This window comes from Panthera leo, chromosome B1 (genome assembly GCF_018350215.1).
Source record: "Panthera leo isolate Ple1 chromosome B1, P.leo_Ple1_pat1.1, whole genome shotgun sequence".
Classification (NCBI taxonomy): domain Eukaryota; kingdom Metazoa; phylum Chordata; class Mammalia; order Carnivora; family Felidae; genus Panthera; species Panthera leo.
The window spans coordinates 126,328,243-126,347,812 of record NC_056682.1 but is presented as its reverse complement, the minus strand read 5'-3'; the positions used below and the strand labels follow the sequence as shown (position 1 = coordinate 126,347,812).

Below are 19,570 nucleotides of genomic sequence, written 5' to 3'. Positions count from 1 at the left end.
CATGGGAGTCATTCCTACCATGGGGTGGGAGTATTCAGGCTTTCCTTTGGTTACTTCGCAAATGGACTGTGTGTGCTTTGCTAAGAAACTTCATGTGGTGTAGGGGAGTCTCTGGAACAGTATTTATTGGCCTACATGTGTCAGAATTAACTGGAGCTCTTAATAAAAATACACATTCCTGTGCCTCACTCAAGACTTACTGAATTAGAATCCCTGCAGTAGAAACTGGGAATCTGTGTTTTTAATAAGCAACATAAGTGATTCAAGGACACAAATACTTGAAATACAATTTTTGAGCCTTCCTAAGGTTCCTGGCCTTCCAGCCTTCTACACAAGTCCATCCAGTTGCTGAATTAACCTGTTCCTTTTGGTGAGTGCATCCTTCATTATAGGCATTTGTTGTTGATGCGGGTACATTGTAGCTTACTGAATGGTGGTTCTGTGTGTGAAATCAACTTTTGATGTTTGATTGATGTTTGATTGTTTAGTTAAAGTACAGTACTTTGTCTTGGAGTAATTGACATTATTGTTTGATGTTTGATTAAAGTACAGTACTTTGTCTTGGAGTAATTGACATTATTCTTGAAACTTTTTTTTTTTTTTTTTTTTTTTTTACCTGCAAATAGGGAGCTGTTTTTCCTTTAATGGTGCTTATCTGACTTGTGAGATTTATATTCATTCAGGTTTTTCAGAAATTCATATTACCTTCATTTTATTGGGGAAAACTTTTTTTCCTTTCATAGATGTTGATTTTTTAGGCATCCTTTCCCAAAGTCCTTTAGAAATAGAAATAATCCCCCCTCCCCCCCTTAGAGGAAGAGATGTTATTTTGTCCTTTAAGGACTGGAAATACAATTTTTAAAATAGAAAAAAATCAGTGCTATCCTTAAAATGATTTGCTTTTACCTTTGAATAGTTTTTAAAAATGTGGTGTCACTTCTAAGTCCTGTCTTTGCCATTAACTGCCTACTATCAGCAGCCTTAAAAGAAACATCTCGTTATTTATTTGGTACAAAAATTTCACTTCTAAGTGAAATACACAGGCAAACCTTTTTATAACCCTGAATCCATACATCTTTAAAATAGAACACTTACACATTTTAAGTGTTCTTAACTTTTTGAGTCAGTTTTTCAGCAATGTCAATTTCAGTTTAGTTAGGAGATGTCTTTGAGGCCTTCTAGTTGGGCATGTGTTTTGCATTCCCCTCACCACTTCCTTTATTGGGCTGTTTTAGATGTCATAAAATGCTTTGCCTTTTACTAAAGCAAATGCCATGAAGCATTTGCCTTAAGGGCATTATCTCTCCATGAGTTAAGGTGGAGTAAGAGTACTAAGGAAGTGAAGTCAACAGTGAGTACAGCTCATCTCCTTTTATGGAAGAGTAATTTTGCAGGAAGAATTACTTTGTATACCACCCATTGAGAGAGCATTACAGAAGACGTCCCTTTTGGAATGTTGTAAAGGTGTGTTTTCTTCTGTTGATGAAATACAAGTAGCCCTAAAAAATTTGGCAGTCCTTCAGGCTCAGTATGTGGGCTGTTTTTAGTCATGAGGGAATAGAATGGATTGAGACAAGTAGATATCCTAGTAACGGTGAACCAGGCACAAGTCAGTCTGGGACACTCTGTCCCTGGTTCTAGAACTTTACAGTCTGATTGAGAATATGTGATCATCCTAAATTATACAACATGCACTTCCTATGAATGCATATGCATATATGTTTTACATATTTCACATAGACACTTGTATATGAATGATAAATATCATGTAAATGAGGAACTTAGTCTAGAGTTTGACTGTCAGTTAAAATTTATTACTTTTATGATTTTGGTTATAATATCCTTATTAATGAGATGTAGAATATCAAGAATATTGACTAGCATCTGATAACACCTTTTAAACCAAATACATATTTTATCTAAAAATTAAAGTTTAATACCTATAAAATATTCAAATAATATAGAAGTCTATACAATTTAAAGTAAAATTTCCTCAGCCTTGTCTAGCCTCCTTCTGAGGTATAATCTTTCCAGCATTTTACTCATCATTTCTGTGCTCTGATACATACCAGTGTCCCCCACAAATATATGTTGTTCTCAACTTTCCTTTTCTTCTTTAGATAAATACATCATGGTTATCTTTTGAGGTCAGTATATATAGGCATTTATCATCAATGTATGTAATTTATGACTTTGTAGGTTATTGACTTTGTAATTATTCTTTACATCCAGAGGGTTTAAAAAAAATGCATGCTTATTTATTTTGTTGACCAATGTTTATGTGGCTGTTAATAACAGAAAACATCAGATGTAAAGTGTGGGTAATCTTATTAATGACTGTTATGATGACTTACTTGCAAATTTATTTAAAACTAATAAACAATTTGAAAATTACCTAAACATCTGTTAACAGTGACTAAAATATTATACTCTTTATGAATATGTTTCTACATACTTGATTCTGTGTAAAATAATATTCGAATGATTTTAGATTGTATTTTAAATCTTTGAAACCTTGACATCTGCAAAAATACTTTCCACTCAGTTTTTCTCAAAATTAAAAATATTTAATACAATGTTATGTCAATTAACCTCAATAAAAATGTTTATTTGAAGATTTATAGGTAAAATAGCTACAATTATAATCCCATATACTACATTTATTTATTCATAGTACTTGTAATTCTTGATCACATCCTGCCATACGACTGTGGATGAAGAACTGGTGAGATAACTCAAAGGAGTAGAAGGTCAAATTTATTTATTTGGGGGTATTGCATGTATTATCTTTCTAAAATTTCTCTTTAGTTTGATGTTTATATTTTATGCAGGATGATACTAAAATAATCCGATGATTCTAATAATTGCGCAAATAATTGTGCCAGGAGAGAAGCTAATTTAGGATTTAAAAAATGTGGCTAGTCAGCTATCAGGATTCAAGAAAGTAAATGATTCTTTAGACTACTGTTTTAATAAATAGCAATGTTGCAGTGTTAAGTAATTCAATAAATTAATTTGGGGTCTACCCAGAAGAAGGTAGGGGTAGATTCTTAATACGCCTTTCAGTTCCATGACTGATTCTTTTTGTACTATATGTGAGTATGAATTTTTTGCTCTAATATTAAATGACTGTATGCCATTGCTTTTTACATAACTTTGTCAAAAGTTTATTCTTCATCTCTGTTACAAAGCATCATTGATCTATTCCCAGTGGGAATTTTTATGTGCCATTATGAACCTTGTTTGTGTTCACCAACAGTGTGTTCACTAAATCATATATTGATTTAAGGGTGTGGCCACTTTCTCATTGTGGAAAAAATGCAATGATCATCACCTTATTCAGAACGAAAGCCAGAAATTGATTCTGGCTGCTGACAGGATTGATTTAACCAGCCTCTAGCATTTGCACTTGAGACTAGAAACTTTACCCTCTTCCAAGGTCTTGAGCAGGTGTTTGATTAAATAATTTTCCTTGCATAATTCTGAACTCCTGACTGATTACTTTTATCTGGTATTTTATTTTATTTATTTATTTAAATTTTTAAATGTTTATTTTTTTGAGAGAGAGAGAGCATGTGCGCACAAACAGGGGAGGGACAGAGAGAAAAGGAAACACAGAATCTGAAACAGGCTCCGGGCTCTGAGCTGTTAGCACAGAGCCCGATGCAGGGCTTGAACCTATGAACTGTGAGATCATGACCTGAGATGAAGTCGGACGCTTAACTGATTGAGCCACCTAGGCGCCCCAACTGGTATTTTAGAGTTAATATTATCATATTATGGAAACTTTTACTATTGCTAGCTCACATTTAAATCTTGGAACAATTTCCCTTTTTTTTTGGACTGAGAACAAATTGGATATTGAATAATCCCGTTGGAATGTATCTTCAGTGTCTGGCTAACTTGCAGAATACATCACTTGCATATTATATTGCTTGTTCTTTATGTCTTCGGAAGTTTTCGGTGACAACTAAGGTTCATGACCCTTACAACTGCGATGTGTAAACTGTGCCTTATTTTTTCATAGCATCAGTAAGATGAATTGTCCGTTTCATCATCTCCATCTCATTTAAGTTAGAGTTTTCTTGTGCTGGAATCAGATAAAGGAAGGAATGTTGTTTTTATAATAAGATAGAGATCTTCAATTTATTTTTAAAAATGGTCCTTTTGAAATAATTACATAATTGTCAATATTGATATTCCTTTTTTCAGCTAAGATTCTGAACTAATTCCAGAAGAGCCTCTTAGATTTAAGAATTACTTTTTCTCATTTTACATTAAGAGACAGTAGAGACAAATCAAATTTATGAAGCAAAATCTTGTATATATATTTTCTAGCTTGAAAGACTATAGATTTCTATTATAATATAGTGTGTTGGAATTAAGTGATTTTCTTGTGTGAATGTGGTTTCTTACCTAGCAGAAGTTTAATTCATTTTTGATGAATTACAAACAGTATTCAAATACATTTTTCAGTTTCCATGATGAAAATCAAACGAAAAAAATCTTATAATCCTAGTAGGAATTATTAAATACTACGAAAAAGTATATTTTCTGTATGTACAAATGTTTATTTTTAAAATACAGAAATGGAATCATTTATATATTTTATAACCTAAATATTTAGCTTCTCTGATGTATAACTGGCATACAGTATACTCCTCATATTTGAAATATACACTTTGATAACTTTGGGTATATCTGTATACCCATGAAATTATCACCACAATCAAGAGAGCAGACATATATCCATCACCCCCCACAATTTCCTGGGAGCTCTTTGTAACCCCTTCCTACTACTTTTATTCCTTTCTTCATCCCAGGCAACCATTGATCTGCTTTCTGACACTATAGATTAGTTTTCATGTTTTAGAATTTTATATAAATGGAACCATAACAACATGTACTCAGTTTTTTGTGGGGTTTTTGGTCTGAATTTTTTTCACTCAACATAATTGTTTCAGGATTCATACATGTTGTAGCTAACAATAGTCTCTTCTCCCCCCCTTTTTTTTTTTTTAATGTTTATTTTTGAGAGAGAGAGAATGCACACATGTGCACATAAGCAGAGGAGTGGCTGAGAGAGATGGACAGAGGATCCAAAGCAGGCTCTGTGCTGACAGCACGAGTGCCCGATGCAGGACTCGAACTCACAAACCTGCTCCATCATGACCTGAGTGGAAGTAGGACACCTAACTGACTGAGCCATCCTGGTGCCCCAGTCCATTCCCTTTTATTACTGAGTAGTATTCCTTTGTATAGATACAGCACATTTATTTATCATTTGTTAATGGACATTTGAGTTGTTTCCCATTTTTGGCTGTTAACAAAGAAAGCTTCAGTGAGTTCATACATAAGTCTTTGTAGGGACATGGGCTTTCATTTCTCTGGGTTACAAACCTAGGAGTGAAATTGTTGAGTTACACAGAAGGTATACGTTTAACCTTTTAAGACATTGCCAGTTTTCCAAAGTAGTTGTAAAACTTTACATTTCCATTAGCACTGTATAAGAGTGCCAGTTCCTAGACACCTTCATCAACACTTGGTGTGGTCAGTATTTTTAATTTTAGTCATTCTGTATAGATATGCAGGGTACCTTTTAATAAAATCAAGATCCTTAGGGTTTTCAGCATGGTGGATACACTGATCAGTTTTTTTTTTAATTCACACAACAAAATTCACACAACAAATTGTGTGAAATTCACACAACAAAATTAATCATTTTAAAGTCAACAATTCAGTGGCATTTTAGTACACTCACAGCGTTGTATAACCAGCATCTCTTTTCAGAACATTTCATGACACCCAGAGGAAACCCCATTAAGCAGTTAGTCCCCATTGCCCTTTGCCTCCAGCCCTTGGCAACTAACAGTCTGCTTTCTGTCTCTTGCATTTACCTGTTCTGAATATTTCATATGAATGAAATCATACAATGTGTCACCTTTTTTGTCTGGTTTCTTGAACTTACAGTGTTTTTGAGGTTCGTCCATGTTGTGACAGATATCAGTACTTCATTCCATTTTATTGCAGAACAATATTCTGCTATGGATATATCACATGTTATTTATCCATTCATTAGCTGATGGACATTTAGGTTGTTTCTATAATTTGGCTTATTGTGAATCCTGTTGCTATGAACTTTCATGTACAAATTTTTGTATGCAAGTATGTTTTCATTGCTTTGGGTAAATACCTACGAGTAGAATAATTACTGGGTCATATGGTAATTTTTCGTTAAACATTTGAGGAACTATGAGACTGTTTTTCAGAGTGACTGTACCATTTTAATTCCCATCAGCAGTGTTATGAGGTTCCCACTCTTCTCCACATTCTTGCCAACACTTGTTATTGTTTGTGGTCATCTTAGTGGATATGGAGTGGTATCATTCTTGTTTTGCTTTGCATTTTCCTGATGGCTACTGATATTGAGCATCATTTTATGTGCTTATTGGATATTTGTGTGTCTTTAGAGAAATGTCTGTTTAGATACTTTACTCATTTAAAAAGTGGGATATTTGTCTTTTTATTGCTAATGAGATTTTTTTTTTTTAAACATGTATTCCAGAGACAAGTCCCTTATGACATATATGATTTGCAAATATTTTCTCCCATTTGGTGGGTGAAATTTTTTTTCACTTATTCTTTGAACCACAAAAGTTTTTAATTTTGATGAAGTTCAGTTCTGTTTTTTTTTTTTTCCTTTTTTGCTCGTGCTTTAGGTGTCGTATCTAAAAAGGTTTTGCCAAACTCAAAGTCTTGAAGACTTACTCCTACATTTTCTTGTAAGAGCTTTATAGTTGTGCTAATATATTTAAATTAATTCATTGATTCATTGATAAATTGATTCATTTAAATTAATTTTCATGCATGGTGTAAGGAAGAGGTCCAGTTTCATTCTTTTGCATGTCGATATCCAGTTGTAGAAAACCACCGTTTGCTTTTAATTTCCCTAATGCCCAATGATGTTGAGCATCTCTTTTTCTTTTTTAGTTAAACATTTTTTCCAGCTTTACTGAGAAATAATTGACATATAACATTGTATAAGATATGCAATATATATTAGGTATACATGTATATATTGTGAAAGGGTCACTAACTAAAGTTAGTTAACATCACTCACGTAATATTTGTGTGTGTGTGGTGAAAACATTTAAGATCTACTTTCTTAGCATCTTTCAAGTATAGAATATCATATTGTTAACTATAGTCATTATGGTATGTTTGGATCCCTATAACCTATTCATCTTATAACTGGACTGAGCATCTTTCACTTGCCTTTTTGCCACCTGTGTATTTTCTTTACTGATGTGTCTTCTCCTACTTTTTCACTTAATATTCCATGGATTCAAATTTGTATAGATCACATATTTATTGACATAGAAAGAGATCTCATTTCATGGTCCTTTCATCACTGAATAGTATTTAATTTCATGAATGTATTATAATTTTTACACTCCATACCATAAAGATAATCATTTCCTGCTAAACACGCTGCTGTTCTAAATATCCTGTACTCTTATTTGGTTAAGAGTGAGGACTTAGAGGTCTATTAACTGGAACCAAGAGTTTATGTAATTTTAAGGTTTTGATAATTACAGCCAAAATGTCCTCAAGAAAGATTATTCTCCAATAGTGGGAGCATTTGAAAGGGTCAGAAAAACCTTTAGAAGTATGCATTGTTCGTAGAATATTGTAATCTGCCTTCTCATTCTACACAGGATCTTGACTGGGTCACATTATTTTTTGACTAACTTTCATGTCTCCAGGTCTTTGTAACTTTTTTCTCCCTCTGATACATGTTTCTTATGTATTGTTAAGGCTTTTATAGCAACATTTCCTTGTGCTTTTCTGCTCTGTATACCTGGAAATTCCCATACATCTTCTAAGACTGAAACCAGTGTGATTTTCTTCATGTTAAATCTTTCTCAGTTTCAGCCATAGCGTATGAGTTTATCCTAAGGATGTACTATAATTTATATATTTGTTTTTGAATTCTAGGACCTACCACTGTGCCTGGCACTGTGCCTGATTTTCCTCAATACTGACTAGTTAAATTATGCTTGGATCAAATCAGGTTTCTTGTCTGTATTATAGTCTATAGTATATCTTTAATGTTAATTCTGTATTCAACTTGAAAAGCTTATTGATATGACATATCCCTAACTATTAGCATTACTCTAAAGATACTATTTTTTTTAATGTTTATTTATTTTTTTGAGAGAGAGAGAGAGAGAGAGAGAGAGTGTGTTTGAGTGGGGGAGGGGCAGAGAGAGACACACACCCAGAATCCGAAGCTCTGAGCTGTCAGCACAGAGCCACCGTGGGGCTTGAACTCACAAACTGTGAGATCATGACCTGAGCCGAAGTCGGATGCTTAAATGACTAAGTCACCCAGGCGCCCGATACTACTTATTTTTGAAATGTCGACAAATAACATCAACACATATATTAAAATAATTTTTTATTTCAGCATTTTGTTATCTCAAATGACATAATTGTACAAGCATGGTCTTGTTTTACTGTATAGGTTTACAGAGTAAAATAGTTAAACTTTAGCTGAAGATTTTTCTTAAGATTTTCTATTAAGTCATAGTAACCTATAAATATGATTTAATTAAGATTGTCTTATAAATCGACCTCAACAAGATATTCTATTAGGTAGCATGGCAAAAATTAAAATGGAGCCTGGTTATTTTTTTTAAAAAAGTCTTAGCATTATACTTACTTGTCCATCTTTTTCTGGACTTACAAATTTGTCCATCAGGCAGTGAAAACAGTTTCCATGTAACAAACTATCTAGGAAATTTAAAAAACTTAGAATCTTTTGAATATTAAATTTAATTACTAAGTAAATGTATTATGTGCTTCGTAGGTAAAAACGGGAATGACAGTTCTATTGCCAGTAATTGAATTCTTATGGAAGTGTTATTGAATTGATGAATATGTAAGAGGACATTTTTATGAAGATCAGTACAAGCTGTTTTCCAAATAAAGTCTGGGGAAATGTTTTATTTTTGCAACTTGAACAGCATTAATGCAGCAAGTTGAATTATTTCGGGCCTGCTTTGCCAGCACACTGATAACCAGAACATGTTTGGACTGATAGTTTGCCAGATGCACATTTGACCTAATGAAGGAGAGACCAACCTGCCACTCATTGCCAATTTCAGGTTCCATTTGACTTAATCCTAAAAACTAGAGCAAAAATAGATATCAGCCTACAAATTCAGTTAATTCTAGAAAAATCAGATTTATCTAAAATTATATGTCTCATTTTAATGTAGTTCCTCGGTAAATTTCCATTATGGTAGTAAATAAAAAGGCATTAAGTTCGCATCTTTCTGATTTCAGAAGACTTATGTCCAGCAGGTGTGTCACCTTCAAGCTCACAAGTGAGTGAATTGTGATTTAAGAATTGTTTAAAACTATACTCTGGTGTAGGGTTTTTTTTTTTAAGACTTTCATTTACAATTCGTTGTCATATGTAATATTTCTCTCAAAAGAAGGCACTGTTGATGGATTAAATGAATTAACACTAGGGGCGCCTGGGTGGCTCAGTCGGTTGAGCGTCCGACTTCAGCTCAGGTCACGATCTCACGGTCTGTGAGTTCGAGCCCCGCGTCGGGGGCTAAATAAATAAATTTATTTATTTAAATAAATAAACGTTTAAAAAAAAAAATAAAAAAATAAAAGTTGTTTAAAAAAAATGAATTAACACTTTTCTGTGATGTTTTTGTATTCCTAGTGATCCTGCTGAGGATTATGAGGGCATGTCTTAACAATAATATATTTACTGTCAATAAAATCTTTCTGCTTAGTATTTTAAAATTGAGAAGATAGGGGCGCCTGGGTGGCTCAGTCGGTTAAGCGGCCGACTTCGGCTCAGGTCATGATCTCGCGGTCCGTGAGTTCGAGCCCCGCTTCAGGCTCTGTGCTGACAGCTCAGAGCCTGGAGCCTGTTTCAGATTCTGTGTCTCCCTCTCTCTGAACCTCCCCCGTTCATGCTCTGTCTCTCTCTGTCTCAAAAATAAATAAACGTTAAAAAAATAAAATAAAATAAAATTGAGAAGATAATTGATTTTTTTTATCCTATTAGTAATCCTACTAGTAATGACTACTTTTTATTTAAAGAAGTGAAAATAATAATTCAGACACGTAATATCAGTATTGTTATAGAGGTAAAAAAAGAAAAAAACAGGAACAACTTATACCTAGTGGACCCTATACACCATGATATGTTGATGATAGAGATGTGGTTACCGGTTGTATGAAGCAAAATTCATATTGGAAAGATAAAATTGACTGTGATCATCTCTCATGTTCCTATCTGAAAGATAAAGTGGGAATTATTAGTGAATTATCTTAGTGAATAATTCTGGAGTTCAGACTTAAAGCTTGTTCGTAGTGTGGCTTGTGTGTGCATATCATCACAAAGATTTATGTAGAGATCATGAAAGAGCTTAATTTAATAAGATGGGAATCTGTTTTGTGTTAACTGCTGCAACGCAGAAGAATGTGGATCCAGTGTGCCACTCTCCAGTTTGAAATCAGAAGGTTTTGGGCCACTGTTAGCCCCCACAGCTTTTACTCTGGGAGACTGCCAGACTGCAGTGTAGCTTCATGCTCTGAGGGAGATACAAGCCTAAAGGAAAAACTACATTGTTATATCTGTTCTTAGAGAATCCTTCTTGGAAAACTAACAGAATTGTTTAGCTACTGCTTAGCTAAATGAACATGGATGTTCAGCCAGTAATTCAAATGAGGAGTGATCGGGGCTTTGAGGTCAGGGCTAAGGCTTGAGAAACCAAATGTGTGTGCTTTAAAAAGAGGATTCATTTGGACTGTACCTGCAGAAAGATTTTGGTGTTAACGTTTCTTACTCAAAATCAGTGGCTAAATTTAAAATTTGGGCACCCCCAGGAGTCTTTTGCTCATGTTGAAAAATGAAAATTAAATATATATAACAGTTACTTTTGTGTTTTCATACATATGTATTTTTTGCTATTGTAATGATGTATCTCCAGCTTAGAATCTTCACACATACTGATTTTTTTGCCATTTTTTTCTACTTGGCTAATCCTCGGACTTTCTGAGTCACCCAGTTGACCTATAGACTGGATTAGATACTTATATTTTTTTCACATTATACCTTTCATTAAAGAAAGGTAGTACATTTATGAGATTTGTATCTGAGTGCTGTAATTTTGCTAATTATTTAGTCCGTCAGATTCCTATACTAATTTCACAAAAGCAGAGCCTCCATTTCTCTTGTTCACCGTGTATTGCCTGTTTCTCGGTGCCTTCTTGGTGAGTAATAAATAGACAGGTACAGAATGAATGAGTGTATGGATGTGTAAGAAAAGGAATGGGAAGGAAACTGAGGCAGGAGGAAGGATATCTGAATAATATGAAAAATTTTGAAGGTTTTTTTCCTCTTTGGCCATGTTTGGAAATAGATTTTTCAATCGGTAATGTGTGACTCTTCACAAAGTAATTATGTTTTTGATTAAAGCTGTCTTCACTTCATTATGTGACTTCGTAATTTAAGTGTCTGGTATTTTGTTCTTCTTTAGCAGACAGCTCAAATGATAGGTGTAAGCTGTTAATGGTATAAATACAGGGAGAAGCTTTCCCCATAGGTTTAAAAAAAAAAAAAATATATATTTAAACTTAAAAAAAAAAAAAAAAAAAAAAAAAAAAAAGAAAACAGCTTACCCATTTCTCCAGGCCCCCCACCCCCACCTCTGACAATCACCAAACAATTCTCTGTGTCTATGAGCTTGTTTGTTTTTTGTGTTTGTTTTTTTTTTTTTGTGGATTCCACACATAAGAAAGATCTCATATGGTATTTCTTTTTCTCTTTCTGACTTATTTTTATTTCACTTAACATAATGCCTTGAGGTCCATCTTTCTGTTGCAAATGGCAAGATTTCATTCTTTATTATAGCTTAGTAATATTACATTATATAATTGACCCTTGAACAAGGTAGCTTTGAAGTGCATAGATCCATTTATGTGGATTTTTTGCAGTACTGTAAATGTATTTTCCTTATGATTTTCTTAATTGTGTTTTATTTTCTCTAGCTTACTTTATTGTAAGAATACAGTATGTAACATATGAAATATGTGTTAATGGACTGAGCGCCTGTGCGTTCAAGCAGGGGAGGAGCAGAGGGAGAGAATCTTAAGCAGGCTCCACACACAGTACAGAGTGGGGCTCATTCTCACGACTGTGAGATCATGACCTGAGCGGAAATCAAGAGTTAGATGCTTAACCTACTGAGCCACCCAAACACCCCATTAACAGATAAGGTTTTGAGGAGTCAAAAGTTAGATGCAGATTTGCAACTGTGCGAGGGGTCAACACCCCTAACCCTGGTATTGCTTAAGGGTCACCTGTAAATATATTTGTATACACGTACATACAAAATTTCTTGTTCATTCACTCATTGATTAACACTTAGGTTGTTTCTGTATCTTGGCTTTTGCAAATAATGCTGCAGTGAACATGGGGGTGCATACATCTTTTTGAGTTAGTGTTTTTGTTTGTTTGGGATAAATACTCAGAAGTGGAATTTCTGGATCATGTGGTAGTTCTATTTTTAATTTTTTGAAGAACCTCCATACTGTTTTCCACAGTGGCTACACCAGTTTACATTCCCATTAACAGTGCATGAAGTTTCCTTTTTCTTCACATCCTTGCCAACACTAAACTTCTTGTCTTTTTGATAATAGGCATTCTAACACATGTGAGATGATCTCTCATTGTAGTTTTGATTTGTATTTCCCTATGATTCATCATGTTGAACATCCTTTCCTGTAACTGCTGGCCATCTGTGTGTATTCTTTGGTAAAATGTCTATTCAAATCATCTGCCCTGATTTTAATTGCTTTTTTTTTTTTTTTTTTTGCTATTCAGTTATATGAGAGTTTTTTTTTTTATTTATTAGCACCTTATCATATACATGATTTGCAAATATTTTCTCCCATTTAGTAGGCTACTTTTTCATTTTGTTGATGGTCTACTTTGTTGTGCAGAAGCTCTTTGGTATGATGTAGTCCCAGTTGTTTACCTTTGCTTCTGTTGATTTTGCTTTTGGTGTTAGGTTTTTGTTTTTGTCTTTGTTTAATGCAAGCGGGGGAGGAGCAGAGAGAGGGAGACACAGAATCCAAAGGAGGCTCCGTGCTGTCAGCACAGAGTCCAACGTGGGGCCCGAACTCAAGGAACTACAAGATTGTGACCTGAGCCAAAGTCAGATGCTTAACTATTGAGTCACCCAGGTACTCTTAGTGTTATATTTTAAAACAAAGTTATCACCAAGGCTTATATCAAGGAGCTTAGTGCCTATGTTTTTGTATGGGAGTTTTGTGGTTTCAAGTCTTATATTCAAGTCCTTAATTAATTTTGAGTTAATTTTTGTGTATGCTATAAGATAGTGGTCAAGTTTTATTATTTTGTATATGGCTGTCCAGTTTTCTCAATACTGTTTATTGAAGAGACTGTCTTCTCCCCATTGTATATTCTTGGCTCCTTTGTCATAAATTAATTGACCATATATGTGTGGGGTTATTTCTGGACTCTCTGTTCTCTTGATTTGTGTGTCTGTTCTTAATGCTGGTAACCATACTGTTTAAATTACTGTAGCTGTGTAATATAGTTTGAAATCAGAGCATGTGATGCTTCCAGTTTGTTCTTCTGTCTCAAGATTGCTTTGGTTATTTGGGTTTTTTTGTGGTTCCATACAAATTTTAGGATTAGTTGTTTTAGGATTATTTCTTTAAAAACTGTCCTTAAAATTTTGATAGGGACTGCATTAAATTGTTACCTGTATTTATCTGTTTTTCAATTTATTTGTTTTTCAATTTCTTTAATCAGTGTCTTGTCATTGTCAATATACAGGTCTTTACCAATACTTGGTTAAATTTATTCCTAGGTATTTTATTCTTTGTGAGTAATTGTAAAGGATTGTTTTCTTCTCTCTGTGGTTCACTATTTGTGTATAGAAATACATCAGATATTTGTGCATTGATTTTGTATCCTGCAACTTTACAGAATTCTTTTACTAGTTCTAAGACTTTTTTGATGATACCTTTCGTGTTTTCTATATATAAATAGTGATCTGCCAGTAGTGACAGGTTTTTAGAATATTTATTTAACTTTGAGATAGATAGAATATGAGTATGTGCATGCATGTGAGTGGGGCTGGGGCACAGAGAGAAGGAAAGAGAAAACCCCCAGCAGGCTCCACACTGTCAGCACAGAGCCCACTGTGAACTCATGACCTGAGCTAAAATCAGGAGTCTGATGTTCAACTGGCTGAGCCACCCAGGCATCCCTAAATAGTGATAGTTTTATTTTTTTCTTCCCAATTTGGATACCTTTTATTTATTTATTTTTTCTTGCCTAATTGCTTTGGCTAGGGCTTCCAATACTCTTTTGAATAAAAGTGGTGAGAATGGGCATCCTTACATTGTTTCTCATTTTAGAGGAAAGGTTTTCAGCTTTTTAACTTTGAGTACACTGTTAGCTGTAGGCTGGTCGTAGATGGCTTTTATTATGTTGAGGTATGTTCCCTCTATACTCACTTTGTTGAGAGTTATCATAAATGGATGTTCATTTTTGTCAAATGCCTGTTCTGCATCTGTTGTGATGATCATATGATTTTTATTCTTCATTTTGTTAATGTAGTATATCACATTGATTTATATATGTTGAACCATCTTTGCATCCCTGGAATAAATTCTTACTTGATCATGGTGTATGATCCTTTTAATGTATTGATTTTGGTTTACTAATATTTTTTTGAGGATTTTTACACACTGTGTGTTTTCTTGTGGCATCCTTGTCTGGTTTGGGTATCCAGGTAATGCTGGTCTCATGAAATAAGTTTGGGAGCGCTCCCTCCTCTTCTGTTTTTTGGAATAGTTTGAGAAAAATTGGTATCAATTTTTTCTTGAATGTTTGGTAGATTTTTACCAGTGAAGCTGTCTGGTTTTGGAAATTTGTTAGTTGGGTGTTTTTGATTATTGATTCAGTCTCCTTACTAGTAATTGGTCTGTTCAGATTTTGATTCATCTTGATTCACTCTTGGTAGGTTGTATGCTTTTTAGGAATTTATCCATTTCTTCTTGTTTGTTAAACTTGTTGGCATGTAATTGTTCGTAGTAGTCTCTTATGATTTTTTGTTATTTCTGTGGTATCAGTTGTAATGTCTCCTTTTTCATTTCTGATTTTATTTGAGCCCATAGGTTTTCATTGCAAATAATTAATGGAATTCTTTTTTTGAAAATTTTTTAAATGTTTATTTAGTTTTGACAGAGAGAGAGAGAGAAGAAGGGAGGGAGCAGGGAAAGAGCAGAGAGAGAGGGAGATACAGAATCCAAAGCAGGCTCCAGGCTCTGAGTTGTCAGCACAGAGCCCAATGTGGGGCTTGAACTCATGAACCGTGAGATCATGACCTGAGTCAAAGTTGGACACTTAATTGACTGAGCCACCCAGGTGCCCCTATTTTATGGAATTCTTTAGGGCTGGGCATTGTTTCCTACTTTTAGTAGATAAAAGGAGTTCTCTGCTCATATGAATGAAAGCTGGAACACTTTAAAAATAATTTGAAATAAGATTGACTAAGTCAAATTTTGCCAAGATATCCCTCGTGTTAATAGATATTTCTGGAAAAAGTGAGTCCTTCTCTGTAGTAGACATTTATTATGGTCAGGAGGCATGTAAATAATTCTCTTTTTTTCCTGGTATGACCACAGCTCTTTATTCAGTTATAGGAGTTGAAATATAAAATGGAAGAAAAAAAGTATATTTTCTCTTTCCCTTTCTTGAGAGTAAACTTAAACTTTAATTCATTTATTTTATTTATCTAGTGAATAAGTCATACATTTCAAGTCCTGAGGTTCAGGTAAGAAACTGTAACAAACATGTAGAGTAAGTAATCTCTATGTTACTTGGTATGCTGTGTGTTCAGTTTCAAATGAGTAACCTTTTACCTGTGTCTTCTATGTGCCCAGCCTCTGTATCAGTGACCATGGTTAATAATTATTTGAGTATCCTTTTTATGCATGTGGAGAGACAGCTGTGAATTTGTGTTTATTTTTCCCCTTTTCCTATACAAATCACAGCATTTCGTGCCTACTCTTCTCTGCCTTGCTTGTTTTTGGTAACTTAATCTGTGCTTATCTATAGATCTTGCCTTGTCATTACTTAGAAGCTTGTTTATGGTTTTCAGCTTTATTGAGGTATATTTGACAGATAATTCCTGGGTTTTTGTTTGTTTGTTTTATAATTACAGAGAATTTCACTGTTTAGATCTCTCATAACTTACTTTTACCAACAGTGCTACATACAGTCAGTTCTGTTATTATGTTTGTTCTGAATACGTGAATTTGTTACAACACTGTTGATATGTCAGGGAACAATTTGAACATAATGTGAATCCTGCATTTGCTTCTGTGTGATTTAGTCTGGGAGAAAAACCAGGAGAACATAGAAAACAGGACCCAGCTGAAGTGAGCTGCTTAGGAATACGCAAAACACACATACTGTAAACATTTCCTTAATTCATTGAATGTGTTATGAGCTACCTCCATCCACATCTGGTGTTATAACTTAATTTTCGATTTCAGATAACCCTTTCTCTCATGTCTCAATAACCAACTCATAGGGCTATAGCCCATTTCTAGCAAACTTCTGATCTCTTTCAAGGTAAAATCCTAGAGTGCTGTGCCCTTAATCCTGTTTTTCCCTTAAGCCATATTTTCTCCATAAACCATATTTTTTTTTTCCATGAGGTTCTTATGGCATGATTTTGCATAGCACAGAGTTTTTTTGGAGCACATGTTATACTGCACCAGAACCGCTTGTACATGATTTTACTCATGTGTGAAGATACTTGTAGGACAATTTCCAGAGGTAGACTTGCTGCATCAAAAAACGTATATACATTTGTAATTTTTTAAAAATATAATTTATTGTCAGATTGGTTTCCATACAACACCCAGTGCTCATCCCAACAGGTGCCTTCCTCAATGCCCATCACCCACTTTCCCCCTCCCCCACCCCCATCAACCCTCAGTTTGTTCTCAGTATTTAAGAGTCTCTTATGGTTTGCCTCCTTCCCTCTTTTTTTTTTTTTTTTCCCCCTTCCTCTCCCCCATGGTCTTCTGTTAAGTTTCTCAAGATCCACATTTGAGTGAAAACATATGGTATCTGTCTTTCTCTGCCTGACTTAATTTCACTCGGCATAATACCCTCCAGTTCATCCACTGCTGCAAATGGCAGGATTTCATTCGTTCTCATTGCCGAGTAGTATTCCATTGAATACAGTGAGACACATTTGTAATTTTAATATACATTGCCAGATTGCCCACCAGTAATGTATGAAAACGCCTATTTCCCCACACCCTGGCAGCAGCAGTTATCACATTTATAGTTTAGTTCTTTGATAAGTGAAAAATAATGTTTATATGCTTTTCATAACTGTATGTATTTTCTTTGTGGGACAAACTCTTTTAATATAAAAGCTTTGTACGTGGCAGGGGATTTTTAAAAAATGATTATTACTTTGACAGTGGTGACTGTTCATACCTAAATAACTCAAAGTTAAATTTTTTTCTGAAAAAGTCACTGTGCCTAACAGCAAAAGCAGCTCCTTTCAGAGCATCTAAACCTTCTAATAGTATTAGAAAAGTTGTGAATTTTATTAACATCCTTGAATTCTGACATCAATTTTTAGCCAAAGGGACATGTGTAAACACAGTAAGCATTTTGATATATCTTCCAGACTAGGGGATCAATACCCATAATATCCATCCTCAGGAAATTTTACATTAGTTGTGCATACATTTTTTATTTTTTACACTGGGGAATTGAAAGCTGTGTAAAGAAAGGAAGGAGAATATAAGAAAGTGTAAAAAAAAGGCAGAAAAGATGTTTTTGAGTATTCATGCATTTATATATCATAAGTTACAGCAATTGAAATGATAAATATTTTTTAAATTCATCCTACTAATTAAAAAAAAAATAACATTTATTCACTTTCTGAGAGACAGAGACAGAGTGTGAGTAGGGCAGGGGCAGAGAGAGAGGGAGACACAGAATCTGAAGCAAGCTCCAGGCTCTGAGCTGTCAGCACAGAGCCCGATTCAGGGCTTGAACTCACGAACCGTGAGATCATGATCTGAGCCAAAGTCGGACACTTAACCGACTGAGCCACGCAGGTGCCCCCCATTCTACTAATTTTTAAAATACAGAGTATAAGAAGGAAATTTTAAAAGTCGTCCGTAATCACTTTATCCTATCCCTTCTGGTAATCCCTGTTGACACTTAGAAAAAAAAGTATTTTTTCTAAATTTCTAAAAGTTTTTGTAGCTCTTTCAAGTATGATATTTAGGACACAGAAAGTGGTGTTTGATGTTCTAATAACAGCGTTATTCAAAGTGTTGTCCATAGGGCCGTCAGTTTGTGGTAGCGTAAGTTAGAAATGGAAAGTGTTTAGAGGTTCTTAACATCAGTTCGACCCAGTAATTTCCAGTCTGTTGAATGTAATAATAAAAATTGTTGGCTTGGGGCGCCTGGGTAGCTCAGTAGGTTGATTGTCCGACTTAGGCCCAGGTCATGATCTCACTGTTTGTGAGTTGAAGCCCTGCATCAGGTTCTGCGCTGACAGCATGGAGCCTGCTTCGGATCCTCTGTCCCCCTGTCTCTCTGCCTCTCCCCTTCTTTCTCTCTCTCTCTCTCATAAATAAATATTTAAAAAAATTGTTGCTTATATTTTATATAGTTTTAGAATTAATTTTCTGATAATTTTTTTGATGTATTTTTGTTAAAAGTGTTACCCTGAAACAGATTGGAGATTTAAAGAGCAGGTCTTCACAGGCCCTTTGAGCAGCTGTGCTCTTGTTTATTTCATTGATCAGTCCTATTTGAACTGGTCTTTTTCTTCTCTCACTAGTCTCCCCAGAGAGGGGCTTCCATACCTCATTCATCAGGGATGTGCCAGGGAAGATCCTCCTACCAAAGTAAAAATGTTGGGAGGAAAGAGGGTAAAATATCCGATCTTGGAAGGTAGAAACTGCGGAGGGTGACCTCTTTTCTCCCCAGAGGAGCCTAGGAGTTGGATTTTGGATAAAACTAATTCAGTAGGAGAACTGCAGGGATTTTAAAATGAAGAAAGGAGATGTGAGGGGGTTCTGTCCTGTGCCACTTTCCCTTCCTTCCTTCAATTCCTTTTCCCTTTTTCTCCTTCCTCCTCCCTCTTCTCCCTCTGCTTTCTCTCTCTTTTTCTTTTTGGTCTGGATGGTTAGGAAGTTTGAGGATTTTTTTTTTTTTTTAAATTAATGTGATACTTGGATATGTGTGTTTCTCCTGGAAGGTGGATGAGGCTTAGTGAGAGTTAATTAGGGCGGCAATTTAGAGTTAAGTTTTCAAGGCGAGTGATTTCCTTTCTGCTTTAGCCAGCCTTGTTTATCTAAGTAGGAGGAAAGATAGATGAAATTTAGGGAGTAAACTGTTCAAGAATAAAACATGTGCATTTGGCTGGAGAGTGAAATGTATTATCTCTGG

General features: G+C 34.7%; 1 protein-coding gene across 9 annotated transcripts in view; it reads left to right on the top strand.

Annotated features, from left to right (window-relative positions):
• PDLIM5 (PDZ and LIM domain 5) overlaps positions 1-19,570 on the top strand; it is a 219,392-nt gene that overhangs the window by 31,051 nt on the left and 168,771 nt on the right. Inside the window, exon 1 of one of the 9 annotated variants that reach the window (XM_042935864.1) lies at positions 702-1,464. The exons of the other annotated variants lie outside the window; for them this stretch is intronic. The gene's annotated coding sequence lies outside the window, so the exon portion shown is untranslated. Of the gene's footprint in view, positions 1-701; positions 1,465-19,570 lie in introns of those variants that run through there. 9 annotated transcript variants of the gene reach the window in all.